The sequence below is a fragment of the Engystomops pustulosus genome, chromosome 9, assembly GCF_040894005.1.
Source record: "Engystomops pustulosus chromosome 9, aEngPut4.maternal, whole genome shotgun sequence".
In the NCBI taxonomy this organism is placed as follows: Eukaryota; Metazoa; Chordata; class Amphibia; order Anura; family Leptodactylidae; genus Engystomops; species Engystomops pustulosus.
The window spans coordinates 63,143,167-63,157,351 of NC_092419.1; the positions used below are offsets into that span (position 1 = coordinate 63,143,167).

Consider the following 14,185-nt stretch of genomic DNA (forward strand, 5'->3'; position numbering starts at 1 on the left):
CGTGCTCTTGTCAGATCGCAGTAGCGATGCAGCTTAAGGCTTGGCAAGTTCCAGCATGGGAGACTGGCTGGGAATCCCAAGTTCTGTTGACCTTTTTGAACTTGAAAATTGTTTTAGTTTCTCTATGAGATAGTAAAAGAAGGTTCAATTTGAAATGCTGCTGTCAACGGCCATTCTAAGCTGAATGTGCGTGCTCTCGTCAGATCGCAGCAGCGATGCAGCTTAAGGCTTGGCAAGTTCCAGCATGGGAGACTGGCTGGGAATCCCAAGTTCTGTTGACGTTTTTGAACTTGAAAATTGTTTTGGTTTCTCTATGAGATAGTAAAAGAAGGTTCAATTTGAAATGATGCTGTCAACGGCCATTCTAAGCTGAATGTGCCTGCTCTTGTCAGATCGCAGCAGCAATGCAGCTTAAGGCTTGGCAAGTACCAGCATGGGAGACTGGCTGGGAATCCCAAGTTCCGTTGACCTTTTTGAACCTGAAAATTGTGTTAGTTTCTCTATGAGATAGTAAAAGAAGGTTCAAATTGAACAGCTTCTGTCAACGGCCATTCTAAGCTGAATGTGCGTGCTCTTGTCAGATCGCAGCAGCGATGCAGCTTAAGGCTTGGCAAGTACCAGCATGGGAGACTGGCTGGGAATCCCAAGTTCCGTTGACCTTTTTGAACCTGAAAATTGTGTTAGTTTCTCTATGAGATAGTAGAAGAAGGTTCAAATTGAACAACTGCTGTCAATGGCCATTCTAAGCTGAATGTGCCTGCTCTCGCCAGATCGCAGCAGCAATGCAGCTTAAGGCTTGGCAAGTACCAGCATGGGAGACTGGCTGGGAATCCCAAGTTCCGTTGCCCTTTTTGAACCTGAAAATTGTGTTAGTTTCTCTATGAGATAGTAAAAGAAGGTTCAAATTGAACAGCTGATGTCAACGGCCATTCTAAGCTGAATGTGCGTGCTCTTGTCAGATCGCAGCAGCGATGCAGCTTAAGGCTTGGCAAGTACCAGCATGGGAGACTGGCTGGGAATCCCAAGTTCTGGTGACTTTTTTGAACCTGAAAACTGTGTTAGTTTCTCTATGAGATAGTAGAAGAAGGTTCAAATTGAACAACTGCTGTCAACGGCCATTCTAAGCTGAATGTGTGTGCTCTTGTCAGATCGCAGCAGCGATGCAGCTTAAGGCTTGGCAAGTACCAGCATGGGAGACTGGCTGGGAATCCCAAGTTCTGTTGACCTTTTTGAACCTGAAAATTGTGTTAGTTTCTCTATGAGATAGTAAAAGAAGGTTCAAATTGAACAGCTGCTGTCAACGGCCATTCTAAGCTGAATGTGCGTGCTCTTGTCAGATTGCAGCAGCGATGCAGCTTAAGGCTTGGCAAGTACCAGCATGGGAGACTGGCTTGGAATCCCAAGTTCTGGTGACCTTTTTGAACCTGAAAATTGTGTTAGTTTCTATATGAGATAGTAGAAGAAGGTTCAAATTGAACAACTGCTGTCAATGGCCATTCTAAGCTGAATGTGCCTGCTCTCGTCAGATCGCAGCAGCAATGCAGCTTAAGGCTTGGCAAGTACCAGCATGGGAGACTGGCTGGGAATCCCAAGTTCCGTTGACCTTTTTGAACCTGAAAATTGTGTTAGTTTCTCTATGAGATAGTAAAAGAAGGTTCAAATTGAACAGCTGCTGTCAACGGCCATTCTAAGCTGAATGTGCCTGCTCTCGTCAGATCGCAGCAGCAATGCAGCTTAAGGCTTGGCAAGTACCAGCATGGGAGACTGGCTGGGAATCCCAAGTTCTGTTGACCTTTTTGAACCTGAAAATGTGTTAGTTTCTCTATGAGATAGTAAAAGAAGGTTCAAATTGAACAGCTGCTGTCAACGGCCATTCTAAGCTGAATGTGCGTGCTCTTGTCAGATCGCAGCAGCGATGCAGCTTAAGGCTTGGCAAGTACCAGCATGGGAGACTGGCTGGGAATCCCAAGTTCCGTTGACCTTTTTGAACCTGAAAATTGTGTTAGTTTCTCTATGAGATAGTAAAAGAAGGTTCAAATTGAACAGCTGCTGTCAACGGCCATTCTAAGCTGAATGTGCCTGCTCTCGTCAGATCGCAGCAGCAATGCAGCTTAAGGCTTGGCAAGTACCAGCATGGGAGACTGGCTGGGAATCCCAAGTTCTGTTGACCTTTTTGAACCTGAAAATGTGTTAGTTTCTCTATGAGATAGTAAAAGAAGGTTCAAATTGAACAGCTGCTGTCAACGGCCATTCTAAGCTGAATGTGCGTGCTCTTGTCAGATCGCAGCAGCGATGCAGCTTAAGGCTTGGCAAGTACCAGCATGGGAGACTGGCTTGGAATCCCAAGTTCTGGTGACCTTTTTGAACCTGAAAATTGTGTTAGTTTCTCTATGAGATAGCAAAAGAAGGTTCAAATTGAACAGCTGCTGTCAACGGCCATTCTAAGCTGAATGTGCCTGCTCTTGTCAGATCGCAGCAGCAATGCAGCTTAAGGCTTGGCAAGTACCAGCATGGGAGACTGGCTTGGAATCCCAAGTTCTGGTAACCTTTTTGAACCTGAAAATTGTGTTAGTTTCTATATAAGATAGTAGAAGAAGGTTCAAATTGAACAACTGCTGTCAATGGCCATTCTAAGCTGAATGTGCCGGCTCTCGCCAGATCGCAGCAGCAATGCAGCTTAAGGCTTGGCAAGTACCAGCATGGGAGACTGGCTGGGAATCCCAAGTTCCGTTGCCCTTTTTGAACCTGAAAATTGTGTTAGTTTCTCTATGAGATAGTAAAAGAAGGTTCAAATTGAACAGCTGCTGTCAACGGCCATTCTAAGCTGAATGTGCGTGCTCTTGTCAGATCGCAGCAGCGATGCAGCTTAAGGCTTGGCAAGTTCCAGCATGGGAGACTGGCTGGGAATCCCAAGTTCTGTTGACGTTTTTGAACTTGAAAATTGTTTTGGTTTCTCTATGAGATAGTAAAAGAAGGTTCAATTTGAAATGCTGCTGTCAACGGCCATTCTAAGCTGAATGTGCCTGCTCTTGTCAGATCGCAGCAGCAATGCAGCTTAAGGCTTGGCAAGTACCAGCATGGGAGACTGGCTGGGAATCCCAAGTTCCGTTGACCTTTTTGAACCTGAAAATTGTGTTAGTTTCTCTATGAGATAGTAAAAGAAGGTTCAAATTGAACAGCTTCTGTCAACGGCCATTCTAAGCTGAATGTGCGTGCTCTTGTCAGATCGCAGCAGCGATGCAGCTTAAGGCTTGGCAAGTACCAGCATGGGAGACTGGCTGGGAATCCCAAGTTCTGGTGACTTTTTTGAACCTGAAAATTGTGTTAGTTTCTCTATGAGATAGTAAAAGAAGGTTCAAATTGAACAGCTGCTGTCAACGGCCATTCTAAGCTGAATATGCCTGCTCTCGTCAGATCGCAGCAGCAATGCAGCTTAAGGCTTGGCAAGTACCAGCATGGGAGACTGGCTGGGAATCCCAAGTTCCGTTGACCTTTTTGAACCTGAAAACTGTGTTAGTTTCTCTATGAGATAGTAAAAGAAGGTTCAAATTGGACAGCTGCTGTCAACGGCCATTCTAAGCTGAATGTGCGTGCTCTTGTCAGATCGCAGCAGCGATGCAGCTTAAGGCTTGGCAAGTACCAGCATGGGAGACTGGCTGGGAATCCCAAGTTCCGTTGACCTTTTTGAACCTGAAAATTGTGTTAGTTTCTCTATGAGATAGTAGAAGAAGGTTCAAATTGAACAACTGCTGTCAATGGCCATTCTAAGCTGAATGTGCCTGCTCTCGCCAGATCGCAGCAGCAATGCAGCTTAAGGCTTGGCAAGTACCAGCATGGGAGACTGGCTGGGAATCCCAAGTTCTGGTGACCTTTTTGAACCTGAAAATTGTGTTAGTTTCTATATAAGATAGTAGAAGAAGGTTCGAATTGAACAACTGCTATCAATGGCCATTCTAAGCTGAATGTGCCTGCTCTCGCCAGATCGCAGCAGCAATGCAGCTTAAGGCTTGGCAAGTACCAGCATGGGAGACTGGCTGGGAATCCCAAGTTCCGTTGCCCTTTTTGAACCTGAAAATTGTGTTAGTTTCTCTATGAGATAGTAAAAGAAGGTTCAAATTGAACAGCTGCTGTCAACGGCCATTCTAAGCTGAATGTGCGTGCTCTTGTCAGATCGCAGCAGCGATGCAGCTTAAGGCTTGGCAAGTACCAGCATGGGAGACTGGCTTGGAATCCCAAGTTCTGGTGACCTTTTTGAACCTGAAAATTGTGTTAGTTTCTATATGAGATAGTAGAAGAAGGTGCAAATTGAACAACTGCTGTCAATGGCCATTCTAAGCTGAATGTGCCTGCTCTCGTCAGATCGCAGCAGCAATGCAGCTTAAGGCTTGGCAAGTACCAGCATGGGAGACTGGCTTGGAATCCCAAGTTCCGTTGACCTTTTTGAACCTGAAAATTGTGTTAGTTTCTCTATGAGATAGTAAAAGAAGGTTCAAATTGAACAGCTGCTGTCAACGGCCATTCTAAGCTGAATGTGCCTGCTCTCGTCAGATCGCAGCAGCAATGCAGCTTAAGGCTTGGCAAGTACCAGCATGGGAGACTGGCTGGGAATCCCAAGTTCTGTTGACCTTTTTGAACCTGAAAATGTGTTAGTTTCTCTATGACATAGTAAAAGAAGGTTCAAATTGAACAGCTGCTGTCAACGGCCATTCTAAGCTGAATGTGCGTGCTCTTGTCAGATCGCAGCAGCGATGCAGCTTAAGGCTTGGCAAGTACCAGCATGGGAGACTGGCTTGGAATCCCAAGTTCTGGTGACCTTTTTGAACCTGAAAATTGTGTTAGTTTCTCTATGAGATAGCAAAAGAAGGTTCAAATTGAACAGCTGCTGTCAACGGCCATTCTAAGCTGAATGTGCCTGCTCTTGTCAGATTGCAGCAGCAATGCAGCTTAAGGCTTGGCAAGTACCAGCATGGGAGACTGGCTTGGAATCCTAAGTTCTGGTGACCTTTTTGAACCTGAAAATTGTGTTAGTTTCTATATAAGATAGTAGAAGAAGGTTCAAATTGAACAACTGCTGTCAATGGCCATTCTAAGCTGAATGTGCCTGCTCTCGTCAGATCGCAGCAGCAATGCAGCTTAAGGCTTGGCAAGTACCAGCATGGGAGACTGGCTGGGAATCCCAAGTTCCGTTGCCCTTTTTGAACCTGAAAATTGTGTTAGTTTCTCTATGAGATAGTAAAAGAAGGTTCAATTTGAAATGCTGCTGTCAACGGCCATTCTAAGCTGAATGTGCGTGCTCTTGTCAGATCGCAGCAGCGATGCAGCTTAAGGCTTGGCAAGTTGCAGCATGGGAGACTGGCTGGGAATCCCAAGTTCTGTTGACGTTTTTGATCTTGAAAATTGTTTTGGTTTCTCTATGAGATAGTAAAAGAAGGTTCAATTTGAAATGATGCTGTCAACGGCCATTCTAAGCTGAATGTGCCTGCTCTTGTCAGATCGCAGCAGCAATGCAGCTTAAGGCTTGGCAAGTACCAGCATGGGAGACTGGCTGGGAATCCCAAGTTCCGTTGACCTTTTTGAACCTGAAAATTGTGTTAGTTTCTCTATGAGATAGTAAAAGAAGGTTCAAATTGAACAGCTTCTGTCAACGGCCATTCTAAGCTGAATGTGCGTGCTCTTGTCAGATCGCAGCAGCGATGCAGCTTAAGGCTTGGCAAGTACCAGCATGGGAGACTGGCTGGGAATCCCAAGTTCCGTTGACCTTTTTGAACCTGAAAATTGTGTTAGTTTCTCTATGAGATAGTAGAAGAAGGTTCAAATTGAACAACTGCTGTCAATGGCCATTCTAAGCTGAATGTGCCTGCTCTCGCCAGATCGCAGCAGCAATGCAGCTTAAGGCTTGGCAAGTACCAGCATGGGAGACTGGCTGGGAATCCCAAGTTCCGTTGCCCTTTTTGAACCTGAAAATTGTGTTAGTTTCTCTATGAGATAGTAAAAGAAGGTTCAAATTGAACAGCTGATGTCAACGGCCATTCTAAGCTGAATGTGCGTGCTCTTGTCAGATCGCAGCAGCGATGCAACTTAAGGCTTGGCAAGTACCAGCATGGGAGACTGGCTGGGAATCCCAAGTTCTGGTGACTTTTTTGAACCTGAAAACTGTGTTAGTTTCTCTATGAGATAGTAGAAGAAGGTTCAAATTGAACAACTGCTGTCAACGGCCATTCTAAGCTGAATGTGTGTGCTCTTGTCAGATCGCAGCAGCGATGCAGCTTAAGGCTTGGCAAGTACCAGCATGGGAGACTGGCTGGGAATCCCAAGTTCTGTTGACCTTTTTGAACCTGAAAATTGTGTTAGTTTCTCTATGAGATAGTAAAAGAAGGTTCAAATTGAACAGCTGCTGTCAACGGCCATTCTAAGCTGAATGTGCGTGCTCTTGTCAGATTGCAGCAGCGATGCAGCTTAAGGCTTGGCAAGTACCAGCATGGGAGACTGGCTTGGAATCCCAAGTTCTGGTGACCTTTTTGAACCTGAAAATTGTGTTAGTTTCTATATGAGATAGTAGAAGAAGGTTCAAATTGAACAACTGCTGTCAATGGCCATTCTAAGCTGAATGTGCCTGCTCTCGTCAGATCGCAGCAGCAATGCAGCTTAAGGCTTGGCAAGTACCAGCATGGGAGACTGGCTGGGAATCCCAAGTTCCGTTGACCTTTTTGAACCTGAAAATTGTGTTAGTTTCTCTATGAGATAGTAAAAGAAGGTTCAAATTGAACAGCTGCTGTCAACGGCCATTCTAAGCTGAATGTGCCTGCTCTCGTCAGATCGCAGCAGCAATGCAGCTTAAGGCTTGGCAAGTACCAGCATGGGAGACTGGCTGGGAATCCCAAGTTCTGTTGACCTTTTTGAACCTGAAAATGTGTTAGTTTCTCTATGAGATAGTAAAAGAAGGTTCAAATTGAACAGCTGCTGTCAACGGCCATTCTAAGCTGAATGTGCGTGCTCTTGTCAGATCGCAGCAGCGATGAAGCTTAAGGCTTGGCAAGTACCAGCATGGGAGACTGGCTTGGAATCCCAAGTTCTGGTGACCTTTTTGAACCTGAAAATTGTGTTAGTTTCTCTATGAGATAGCAAAAGAAGGTTCAAATTGAACAGCTGCTGTCAACGGCCATTCTAAGCTGAATGTGCCTGCTCTTGTCAGATTGCAGCAGCAATGCAGCTTAAGGCTTGGCAAGTACCAGCATGGGAGACTGGCTTGGAATCCCAAGTTCTGGTAACCTTTTTGAACCTGAAAATTGTGTTAGTTTCTATATAAGATAGTAGAAGAAGGTTCAAATTGAACAACTGCTGTCAATGGCAATTCTAAGCTGAATGTGCCGGCTCTCGCCAGATCGCAGCAGCAATGCAGCTTAAGGCTTGGCAAGTACCAGCATGGGAGACTGGCTGGGAATCCCAAGTTCCGTTGCCCTTTTTGAACCTGAAAATTGTGTTAGTTTCTCTATGAGATAGTAAAAGAAGGTTCAAATTGAACAGCTGCTGTCAACGGCCATTCTAAGCTGAATGTGCGTGCTCTTGTCAGATCGCAGCAGCGATGCAGCTTAAGGCTTGGCAAGTTCCAGCATGGGAGACTGGCTGGGAATCCCAAGTTCTGTTGACGTTTTTGAACTTGAAAATTGTTTTGGTTTCTCTATGAGATAGTAAAAGAAGGTTCAATTTGAAATGCTGCTGTCAACGGCCATTCTAAGCTGAATGTGCGTGCTCTTGTCAGATCGCAGCAGCAATGCAGCTTAAGGCTTGGCAAGTACCAGCATGGGAGACTGGCTGGGAATCCCAAGTTCCGTTGACCTTTTTGAACCTGAAAATTGTGTTAGTTTCTCTATGAGATAGTAAAAGAAGGTTCAAATTGAACAGCTTCTGTCAACGGCCATTCTAAGCTGAATGTGCGTGCTCTTGTCAGATCGCAGCAGCGATGCAGCTTAAGGCTTGGCAAGTACCAGCATGGGAGACTGGCTGGGAATCCCAAGTTCTGGTGACTTTTTTGAACCTGAAAATTGTGTTAGTTTCTCTATGAGATAGTAAAAGAAGGTTCAAATTGAACAGCTGCTGTCAACGGCCATTCTAAGCTGAATATGCCTGCTCTCGTCAGATCGCAGCAGCAATGCAGCTTAAGGCTTGGCAAGTACCAGCATGGGAGACTGGCTGGGAATCCCAAGTTCCGTTGACCTTTTTGAACCTGAAAATTGTGTTAGTTTCTCTATGAGATAGTAAAAGAAGGTTCAAATTGGACAGCTGCTGTCAACGGCCATTCTAAGCTGAATGTGCGTGCTCTTGTCAGATCGCAGCAGCGATGCAGCTTAAGGCTTGGCAAGTACCAGCATGGGAGACTGGCTGGGAATCCCAAGTTCCGTTGACCTTTTTGAACCTGAAAATTGTGTTAGTTTCTCTATGAGATAGTAGAAGAAGGTTCAAATTGAACAACTGCTGTCAATGGCCATTCTAAGCTGAATGTGCCTGCTCTCGCCAGATCGCAGCAGCAATGCAGCTTAAGGCTTGGCAAGTACCAGCATGGGAGACTGGCTGGGAATCCCAAGTTCTGGTGACCTTTTTGAACCTGAAAATTGTGTTAGTTTCTATATAAGATAGTAGAAGAAGGTTCGAATTGAACAACTGCTATCAATGGCCATTCTAAGCTGAATGTGCCTGCTCTCGCCAGATCGCAGCAGCAATGCAGCTTAAGGCTTGGCAAGTACCAGCATGGGAGACTGGTTGGGAATCCCATGTTCCGTTGCCCTTTTTGAACCTGAAAATTGTGTTAGTTTCTCTATGAGATAGTAAAAGAAGGTTCAAATTGAACAGCTGCTGTCAACGGCCATTCTAAGCTGAATGTGCGTGCTCTTGTCAGATCGCAGCAGCGATGCAGCTTAAGGCTTGGCAAGTACCAGCATGGGAGACTGGCTTGGAATCCCAAGTTCTGGTGACCTTTTTGAACCTGAAAATTGTGTTAGTTTCTATATGAGATAGTAGAAGAAGGTTGAAATTGAACAACTGCTGTCAATGGCCATTCTAAGCTGAATGTGCCTGCTCTCGTCAGATCGCAGCAGCAATGCAGCTTAAGGCTTGGCAAGTACCAGCATGGGAGACTGGCTTGGAATCCCAAGTTCCGTTGACCTTTTTGAACCTGAAAATTGTGTTAGTTTCTCTATGAGATAGTAAAAGAAGGTTCAAATTGAACAGCTGCTGTCAACGGCCATTCTAAGCTGAATGTGCCTGCTCTCGTCAGATCGCAGCAGCAATGCAGCTTAAGGCTTGGCAAGTACCAGCATGGGAGACTGGCTGGGAATCCCAAGTTCTGTTGACCTTTTTGAACCTGAAAATGTGTTAGTTTCTCTATGACATAGTAAAAGAAGGTTCAAATTGAACAGCTGCTGTCAACGGCCATTCTAAGCTGAATGTGCGTGCTCTTGTCAGATCGCAGCAGCGATGCAGCTTAAGGCTTGGCAAGTACCAGCATGGGAGACTGGCTTGGAATCCCAAGTTCTGGTGACCTTTTTGAACCTGAAAATTGTGTTAGTTTCTCTATGAGATAGCAAAAGAAGGTTCAAATTGAACAGCTGCTGTCAACGGCCATTCTAAGCTGAATGTGCCTGCTCTTGTCAGATTGCAGCAGCAATGCAGCTTAAGGCTTGGCAAGTACCAGCATGGGAGACTGGCTTGGAATCCCAAGTTCTGGTGACCTTTTTGAACCTGAAAATTGTGTTAGTTTCTATATAAGATAGTAGAAGAAGGTTCAAATTGAACAACTGCTGTCAATGGCCATTCTAGGCTGAATGTGCCTGCTCTCGCCAGATCGCAGCAGCAATGCAGCTTAAGGCTTGGCAAGTACCAGCATGGGAGACTGGCTGGGAATCCCAAGTTCCGTTGCCCTTTTTGAACCTGAAAATTGTGTTAGTTTCTCTATGAGATAGTAAAAGAAGGTTCAATTTGAAATGCTGCTGTCAACGGCCATTCTAAGCTGAATGTGCGTGCTCTTGTCAGATCGCAGCAGCGATGCAGCTTAAGGCTTGGCAAGTTGCAGCATGGGAGACTGGCTGGGAATCCCAAGTTCTGTTGACGTTTTTGAACTTGAAAATTGTTTTGGTTTCTCTATGAGATAGTAAAAGAAGGTTCAATTTGAAATGATGCTGTCAACGGCCATTCTAAGCTGAATGTGCCTGCTCTTGTCAGATCGCAGCAGCAATGCAGCTTAAGGCTTGGCAAGTACCAGCATGGGAGACTGGCTGGGAATCCCAAGTTCCGTTGACCTTTTTGAACCTGAAAATTGTGTTAGTTTCTCTATGAGATAGTAAAAGAAGGTTCAAATTGAACAGCTTCTGTCAACGGCCATTCTAAGCTGAATGTGCGTGCTCTTGTCAGATCGCAGCAGCGATGCAGCTTAAGGCTTGGCAAGTACCAGCATGGGAGACTGGCTGGGAATCCCAAGTTCCGTTGACCTTTTTGAACCTGAAAATTGTGTTAGTTTCTCTATGAGATAGTAGAAGAAGGTTCAAATTGAACAACTGCTGTCAATGGCCATTCTAAGCTGAATGTGCCTGCTCTCGCCAGATCGCAGCAGCAATGCAGCTTAAGGCTTGGCAAGTACCAGCATGGGAGACTGGCTGGGAATCCCAAGTTCCGTTGCCCTTTTTGAACCTGAAAATTGTGTTAGTTTCTCTATGAGATAGTAAAAGAAGGTTCAAATTGAACAGCTGATGTCAACGGCCATTCTAAGCTGAATGTGCGTGCTCTTGTCAGATCGCAGCAGCGATGCAACTTAAGGCTTGGCAAGTACCAGCATGGGAGACTGGCTGGGAATCCCAAGTTCTGGTGACTTTTTTGAACCTGAAAACTGTGTTAGTTTCTCTATGAGATAGTAGAAGAAGGTTCAAATTGAACAACTGCTGTCAACGGCCTTTCTAAGCTGAATGTGTGTGCTCTTGTCAGATCGCAGCAGCGATGCAGCTTAAGGCTTGGCAAGTACCAGCATGGGAGACTGGCTGGGAATCCCAAGTTCTGTTGACCTTTTTGAACCTGAAAATTGTGTTAGTTTCTCTATGAGATAGTAAAAGAAGGTTCAAATTGAACAGCTGCTGTCAACGGCCATTCTAAGCTGAATGTGCGTGCTCTTGTCAGATTGCAGCAGCGATGCAGCGATGCAGCTTAAGGCTTGGCAAGTACCAGCATGGGGACTGGCTTGGAATCCCAAGTTCTGGTGACCTTTTTGAACCTGAAAATTGTGTTAGTTTCTATATGAGATAGTAGAAGAAGGTTCAAATTGAACAACTGCTGTCAATGGCCATTCTAAGCTGAATGTGCCTGCTCTCGTCAGATCGCAGCAGCAATGCAGCTTAAGGCTTGGCAAGTACCAGCATGGGAGACTGGCTGGGAATCCCAAGTTCCGTTGACCTTTTTGAACCTGAAAATTGTGTTAGTTTCTCTATGAGATAGTAAAAGAAGGTTCAAATTGAACAGCTGCTGTCAACGGCCATTCTAAGCTGAATGTGCCTGCTCTCGTCAGATCGCAGCAGCAATGCAGCTTAAGGCTTGGCAAGTACCAGCATGGGAGACTGGCTGGGAATCCCAAGTTCTGTTGACCTTTTTGAACCTGAAAATGTGTTAGTTTCTCTATGAGATAGTAAAAGAAGGTTCAAATTGAACAGCTGCTGTCAACGGCCATTCTAAGCTGAATGTGCGTGCTCTTGTCAGATCGCAGCAGCGATGAAGCTTAAGGCTTGGCAAGTACCAGCATGGGAGACTGGCTTGGAATCCCAAGTTCTGGTGACCTTTTTGAACCTGAAAATTGTGTTAGTTTCTCTATGAGATAGCAAAAGAAGGTTCAAATTGAACAGCTGCTGTCAACGGCCATTCTAAGCTGAATGTGCCTGCTCTTGTCAGATTGCAGCAGCAATGCAGCTTAAGGCTTGGCAAGTACCAGCATGGGAGACTGGCTTGGAATCCCAAGTTCTGGTAACCTTTTTGAACCTGAAAATTGTGTTAGTTTCTATATAAGATAGTAGAAGAAGGTTCAAATTGAACAACTGCTGTCAATGGCAATTCTAAGCTGAATGTGCCGGCTCTCGCCAGATCGCAGCAGCAATGCAGCTTAAGGCTTGGCAAGTACCAGCATGGGAGACTGGCTGGGAATCCCAAGTTCCGTTGCCCTTTTTGAACCTGAAAATTGTGTTAGTTTCTCTATGAGATAGTAAAAGAAGGTTCAAATTGAACAGCTGCTGTCAACGGCCATTCTAAGCTGAATGTGCGTGCTCTTGTCAGATCGCAGCAGCGATGCAGCTTAAGGCTTGGCAAGTTCCAGCATGGGAGACTGGCTGGGAATCCCAAGTTCTGTTGACGTTTTTGAACTTGAAAATTGTTTTGGTTTCTCTATGAGATAGTAAAAGAAGGTTCAATTTGAAATGCTGCTGTCAACGGCCATTCTAAGCTGAATGTGCCTGCTCTTGTCAGATCGCAGCAGCAATGCAGCTTAAGGCTTGGCAAGTACCAGCATGGGAGACTGGCTGGGAATCCCAAGTTCCGTTGACCTTTTTGAACCTGAAAATTGTGTTAGTTTCTCTATGAGATAGTAAAAGAAGGTTCAAATTGAACAGCTTCTGTCAACGGCCATTCTAAGCTGAATGTGCGTGCTCTTGTCAGATCGCAGCAGCGATGCAGCTTAAGGCTTGGCAAGTACCAGCATGGGAGACTGGCTGGGAATCCCAAGTTCTGGTGACTTTTTTGAACCTGAAAATTGTGTTAGTTTCTCTATGAGATAGTAAAAGAAGGTTCAAATTGAACAGCTGCTGTCAACGGCCATTCTAAGCTGAATATGCCTGCTCTCGTCAGATCGCAGCAGCAATGCAGCTTAAGGCTTGGCAAGTACCAGCATGGGAGACTGGCTGGGAATCCCAAGTTCCGTTGACCTTTTTGAACCTGAAAATTGTGTTAGTTTCTCTATGAGATAGTAAAAGAAGGTTCAAATTGGACAGCTGCTGTCAACGGCCATTCTAAGCTGAATGTGCGTGCTCTTGTCAGATCGCAGCAGCGATGCAGCTTAAGGCTTGGCAAGTACCAGCATGGGAGACTGGCTGGGAATCCCAAGTTCCGTTGACCTTTTTGAACCTGAAAATTGTGTTAGTTTCTCTATGAGATAGTAGAAGAAGGTTCAAATTGAACAACTGCTGTCAATGGCCATTCTAAGCTGAATGTGCCTGCTCTCGCCAGATCGCAGCAGCAATGCAGCTTAAGGCTTGGCAAGTACCAGCATGGGAGACTGGCTGGGAATCCCAAGTTCTGGTGACCTTTTTGAACCTGAAAATTGTGTTAGTTTCTATATAAGATAGTAGAAGAAGGTTCGAATTGAACAACTGCTATCAATGGCCATTCTAAGCTGAATGTGCCTGCTCTCGCCAGATCGCAGCAGCAATGCAGCTTAAGGCTTGGCAAGTACCAGCATGGGAGACTGGCTGGGAATCCCAAGTTCCGTTGCCCTTTTTGAACCTGAAAATTGTGTTAGTTTCTCTATGAGATAGTAAAAGAAGGTTCAAATTGAACAGCTGCTGTCAACGGCCATTCTAAGCTGAATGTGCGTGCTCTTGTCAGATTGCAGCAGCGATGCAGCTTAAGGCTTGGCAAGTACCAGCATGGGAGACTGGCTTGGAATCCCAAGTTCTGGTGACCTTTTTGAACCTGAAAATTGTGTTAGTTTCTATATGAGATAGTAGAAGAAGGTTCAAATTGAACAACTGCTGTCAATGGCCATTCTAAGCTGAATGTGCCTGCTCTCGTCAGATCGCAGCAGCAATGCAGCTTAAGGCTTGGCAAGTACCAGCATGGGAGACTGGCTTGGAATCCCAAGTTCCGTTGACCTTTTTGAACCTGAAAATTGTGTTAGTTTCTCTATGAGATAGTAAAAGAAGGTTCAAATTGAACAGCTGCTGTCAACGGCCATTCTAAGCTGAATGTGCCTGCTCTCGTCAGATCGCAGCAGCAATGCAGCTTAAGGCTTGGCAAGTACCAGCATGGGAGACTGGCTGGGAATCCCAAGTTCTGTTGACCTTTTTGAACCTGAAAATGTGTTAGTTTCTCTATGACATAGTAAAAGAAGGTTCAAATTGAACAGCTTCTGTCAACGGCCATTCTAAGCTGAATGTGCGTGCTCTTG

General features: G+C 45.3%; 29 pseudogenes; all 29 read left to right on the plus strand.

The window, feature by feature from the left end:
- The first annotated feature begins 351 nt into the window (after window positions 1-351).
- On the plus strand, window positions 352-470 carry LOC140088871 (5S ribosomal RNA; annotated as a pseudogene).
- A 70-nt stretch (window positions 471-540) lies between these two features.
- On the plus strand, window positions 541-659 carry LOC140095883 (5S ribosomal RNA; annotated as a pseudogene).
- An 826-nt stretch (window positions 660-1,485) lies between these two features.
- On the plus strand, window positions 1,486-1,604 carry LOC140082660 (5S ribosomal RNA; annotated as a pseudogene).
- Window positions 1,605-1,674: 70 nt separating this feature from the next.
- Window positions 1,675-1,793, plus strand: LOC140079134 (5S ribosomal RNA; annotated as a pseudogene).
- A 69-nt stretch (window positions 1,794-1,862) lies between these two features.
- On the plus strand, window positions 1,863-1,981 carry LOC140095884 (5S ribosomal RNA; annotated as a pseudogene).
- Window positions 1,982-2,051: 70 nt separating this feature from the next.
- On the plus strand, window positions 2,052-2,170 carry LOC140079135 (5S ribosomal RNA; annotated as a pseudogene).
- Window positions 2,171-2,995: 825 nt separating this feature from the next.
- Window positions 2,996-3,114, plus strand: LOC140088872 (5S ribosomal RNA; annotated as a pseudogene).
- Window positions 3,115-3,373: 259 nt separating this feature from the next.
- LOC140081578 (5S ribosomal RNA) lies at window positions 3,374-3,492 on the plus strand (annotated as a pseudogene).
- A 70-nt stretch (window positions 3,493-3,562) lies between these two features.
- LOC140095885 (5S ribosomal RNA) lies at window positions 3,563-3,681 on the plus strand (annotated as a pseudogene).
- Window positions 3,682-4,318: 637 nt separating this feature from the next.
- On the plus strand, window positions 4,319-4,437 carry LOC140090202 (5S ribosomal RNA; annotated as a pseudogene).
- A 70-nt stretch (window positions 4,438-4,507) lies between these two features.
- Window positions 4,508-4,626, plus strand: LOC140079136 (5S ribosomal RNA; annotated as a pseudogene).
- An 825-nt stretch (window positions 4,627-5,451) lies between these two features.
- Window positions 5,452-5,570, plus strand: LOC140088874 (5S ribosomal RNA; annotated as a pseudogene).
- Window positions 5,571-5,640: 70 nt separating this feature from the next.
- LOC140095886 (5S ribosomal RNA) lies at window positions 5,641-5,759 on the plus strand (annotated as a pseudogene).
- Window positions 5,760-6,585: 826 nt separating this feature from the next.
- LOC140082661 (5S ribosomal RNA) lies at window positions 6,586-6,704 on the plus strand (annotated as a pseudogene).
- Window positions 6,705-6,774: 70 nt separating this feature from the next.
- Window positions 6,775-6,893, plus strand: LOC140079138 (5S ribosomal RNA; annotated as a pseudogene).
- An 825-nt stretch (window positions 6,894-7,718) lies between these two features.
- Window positions 7,719-7,837, plus strand: LOC140096450 (5S ribosomal RNA; annotated as a pseudogene).
- A 259-nt stretch (window positions 7,838-8,096) lies between these two features.
- Window positions 8,097-8,215, plus strand: LOC140081579 (5S ribosomal RNA; annotated as a pseudogene).
- Window positions 8,216-8,285: 70 nt separating this feature from the next.
- Window positions 8,286-8,404, plus strand: LOC140095889 (5S ribosomal RNA; annotated as a pseudogene).
- Window positions 8,405-9,041: 637 nt separating this feature from the next.
- Window positions 9,042-9,160, plus strand: LOC140090203 (5S ribosomal RNA; annotated as a pseudogene).
- A 70-nt stretch (window positions 9,161-9,230) lies between these two features.
- LOC140079139 (5S ribosomal RNA) lies at window positions 9,231-9,349 on the plus strand (annotated as a pseudogene).
- An 825-nt stretch (window positions 9,350-10,174) lies between these two features.
- On the plus strand, window positions 10,175-10,293 carry LOC140088875 (5S ribosomal RNA; annotated as a pseudogene).
- A 70-nt stretch (window positions 10,294-10,363) lies between these two features.
- LOC140095890 (5S ribosomal RNA) lies at window positions 10,364-10,482 on the plus strand (annotated as a pseudogene).
- Window positions 10,483-11,315: 833 nt separating this feature from the next.
- On the plus strand, window positions 11,316-11,434 carry LOC140082662 (5S ribosomal RNA; annotated as a pseudogene).
- Window positions 11,435-11,504: 70 nt separating this feature from the next.
- Window positions 11,505-11,623, plus strand: LOC140079140 (5S ribosomal RNA; annotated as a pseudogene).
- Window positions 11,624-12,448: 825 nt separating this feature from the next.
- On the plus strand, window positions 12,449-12,567 carry LOC140088876 (5S ribosomal RNA; annotated as a pseudogene).
- Window positions 12,568-12,826: 259 nt separating this feature from the next.
- Window positions 12,827-12,945, plus strand: LOC140081580 (5S ribosomal RNA; annotated as a pseudogene).
- A 70-nt stretch (window positions 12,946-13,015) lies between these two features.
- LOC140095891 (5S ribosomal RNA) lies at window positions 13,016-13,134 on the plus strand (annotated as a pseudogene).
- Window positions 13,135-13,771: 637 nt separating this feature from the next.
- LOC140090204 (5S ribosomal RNA) lies at window positions 13,772-13,890 on the plus strand (annotated as a pseudogene).
- Window positions 13,891-13,960: 70 nt separating this feature from the next.
- On the plus strand, window positions 13,961-14,079 carry LOC140079141 (5S ribosomal RNA; annotated as a pseudogene).
- Window positions 14,080-14,185: the final 106 nt, after the last annotated feature.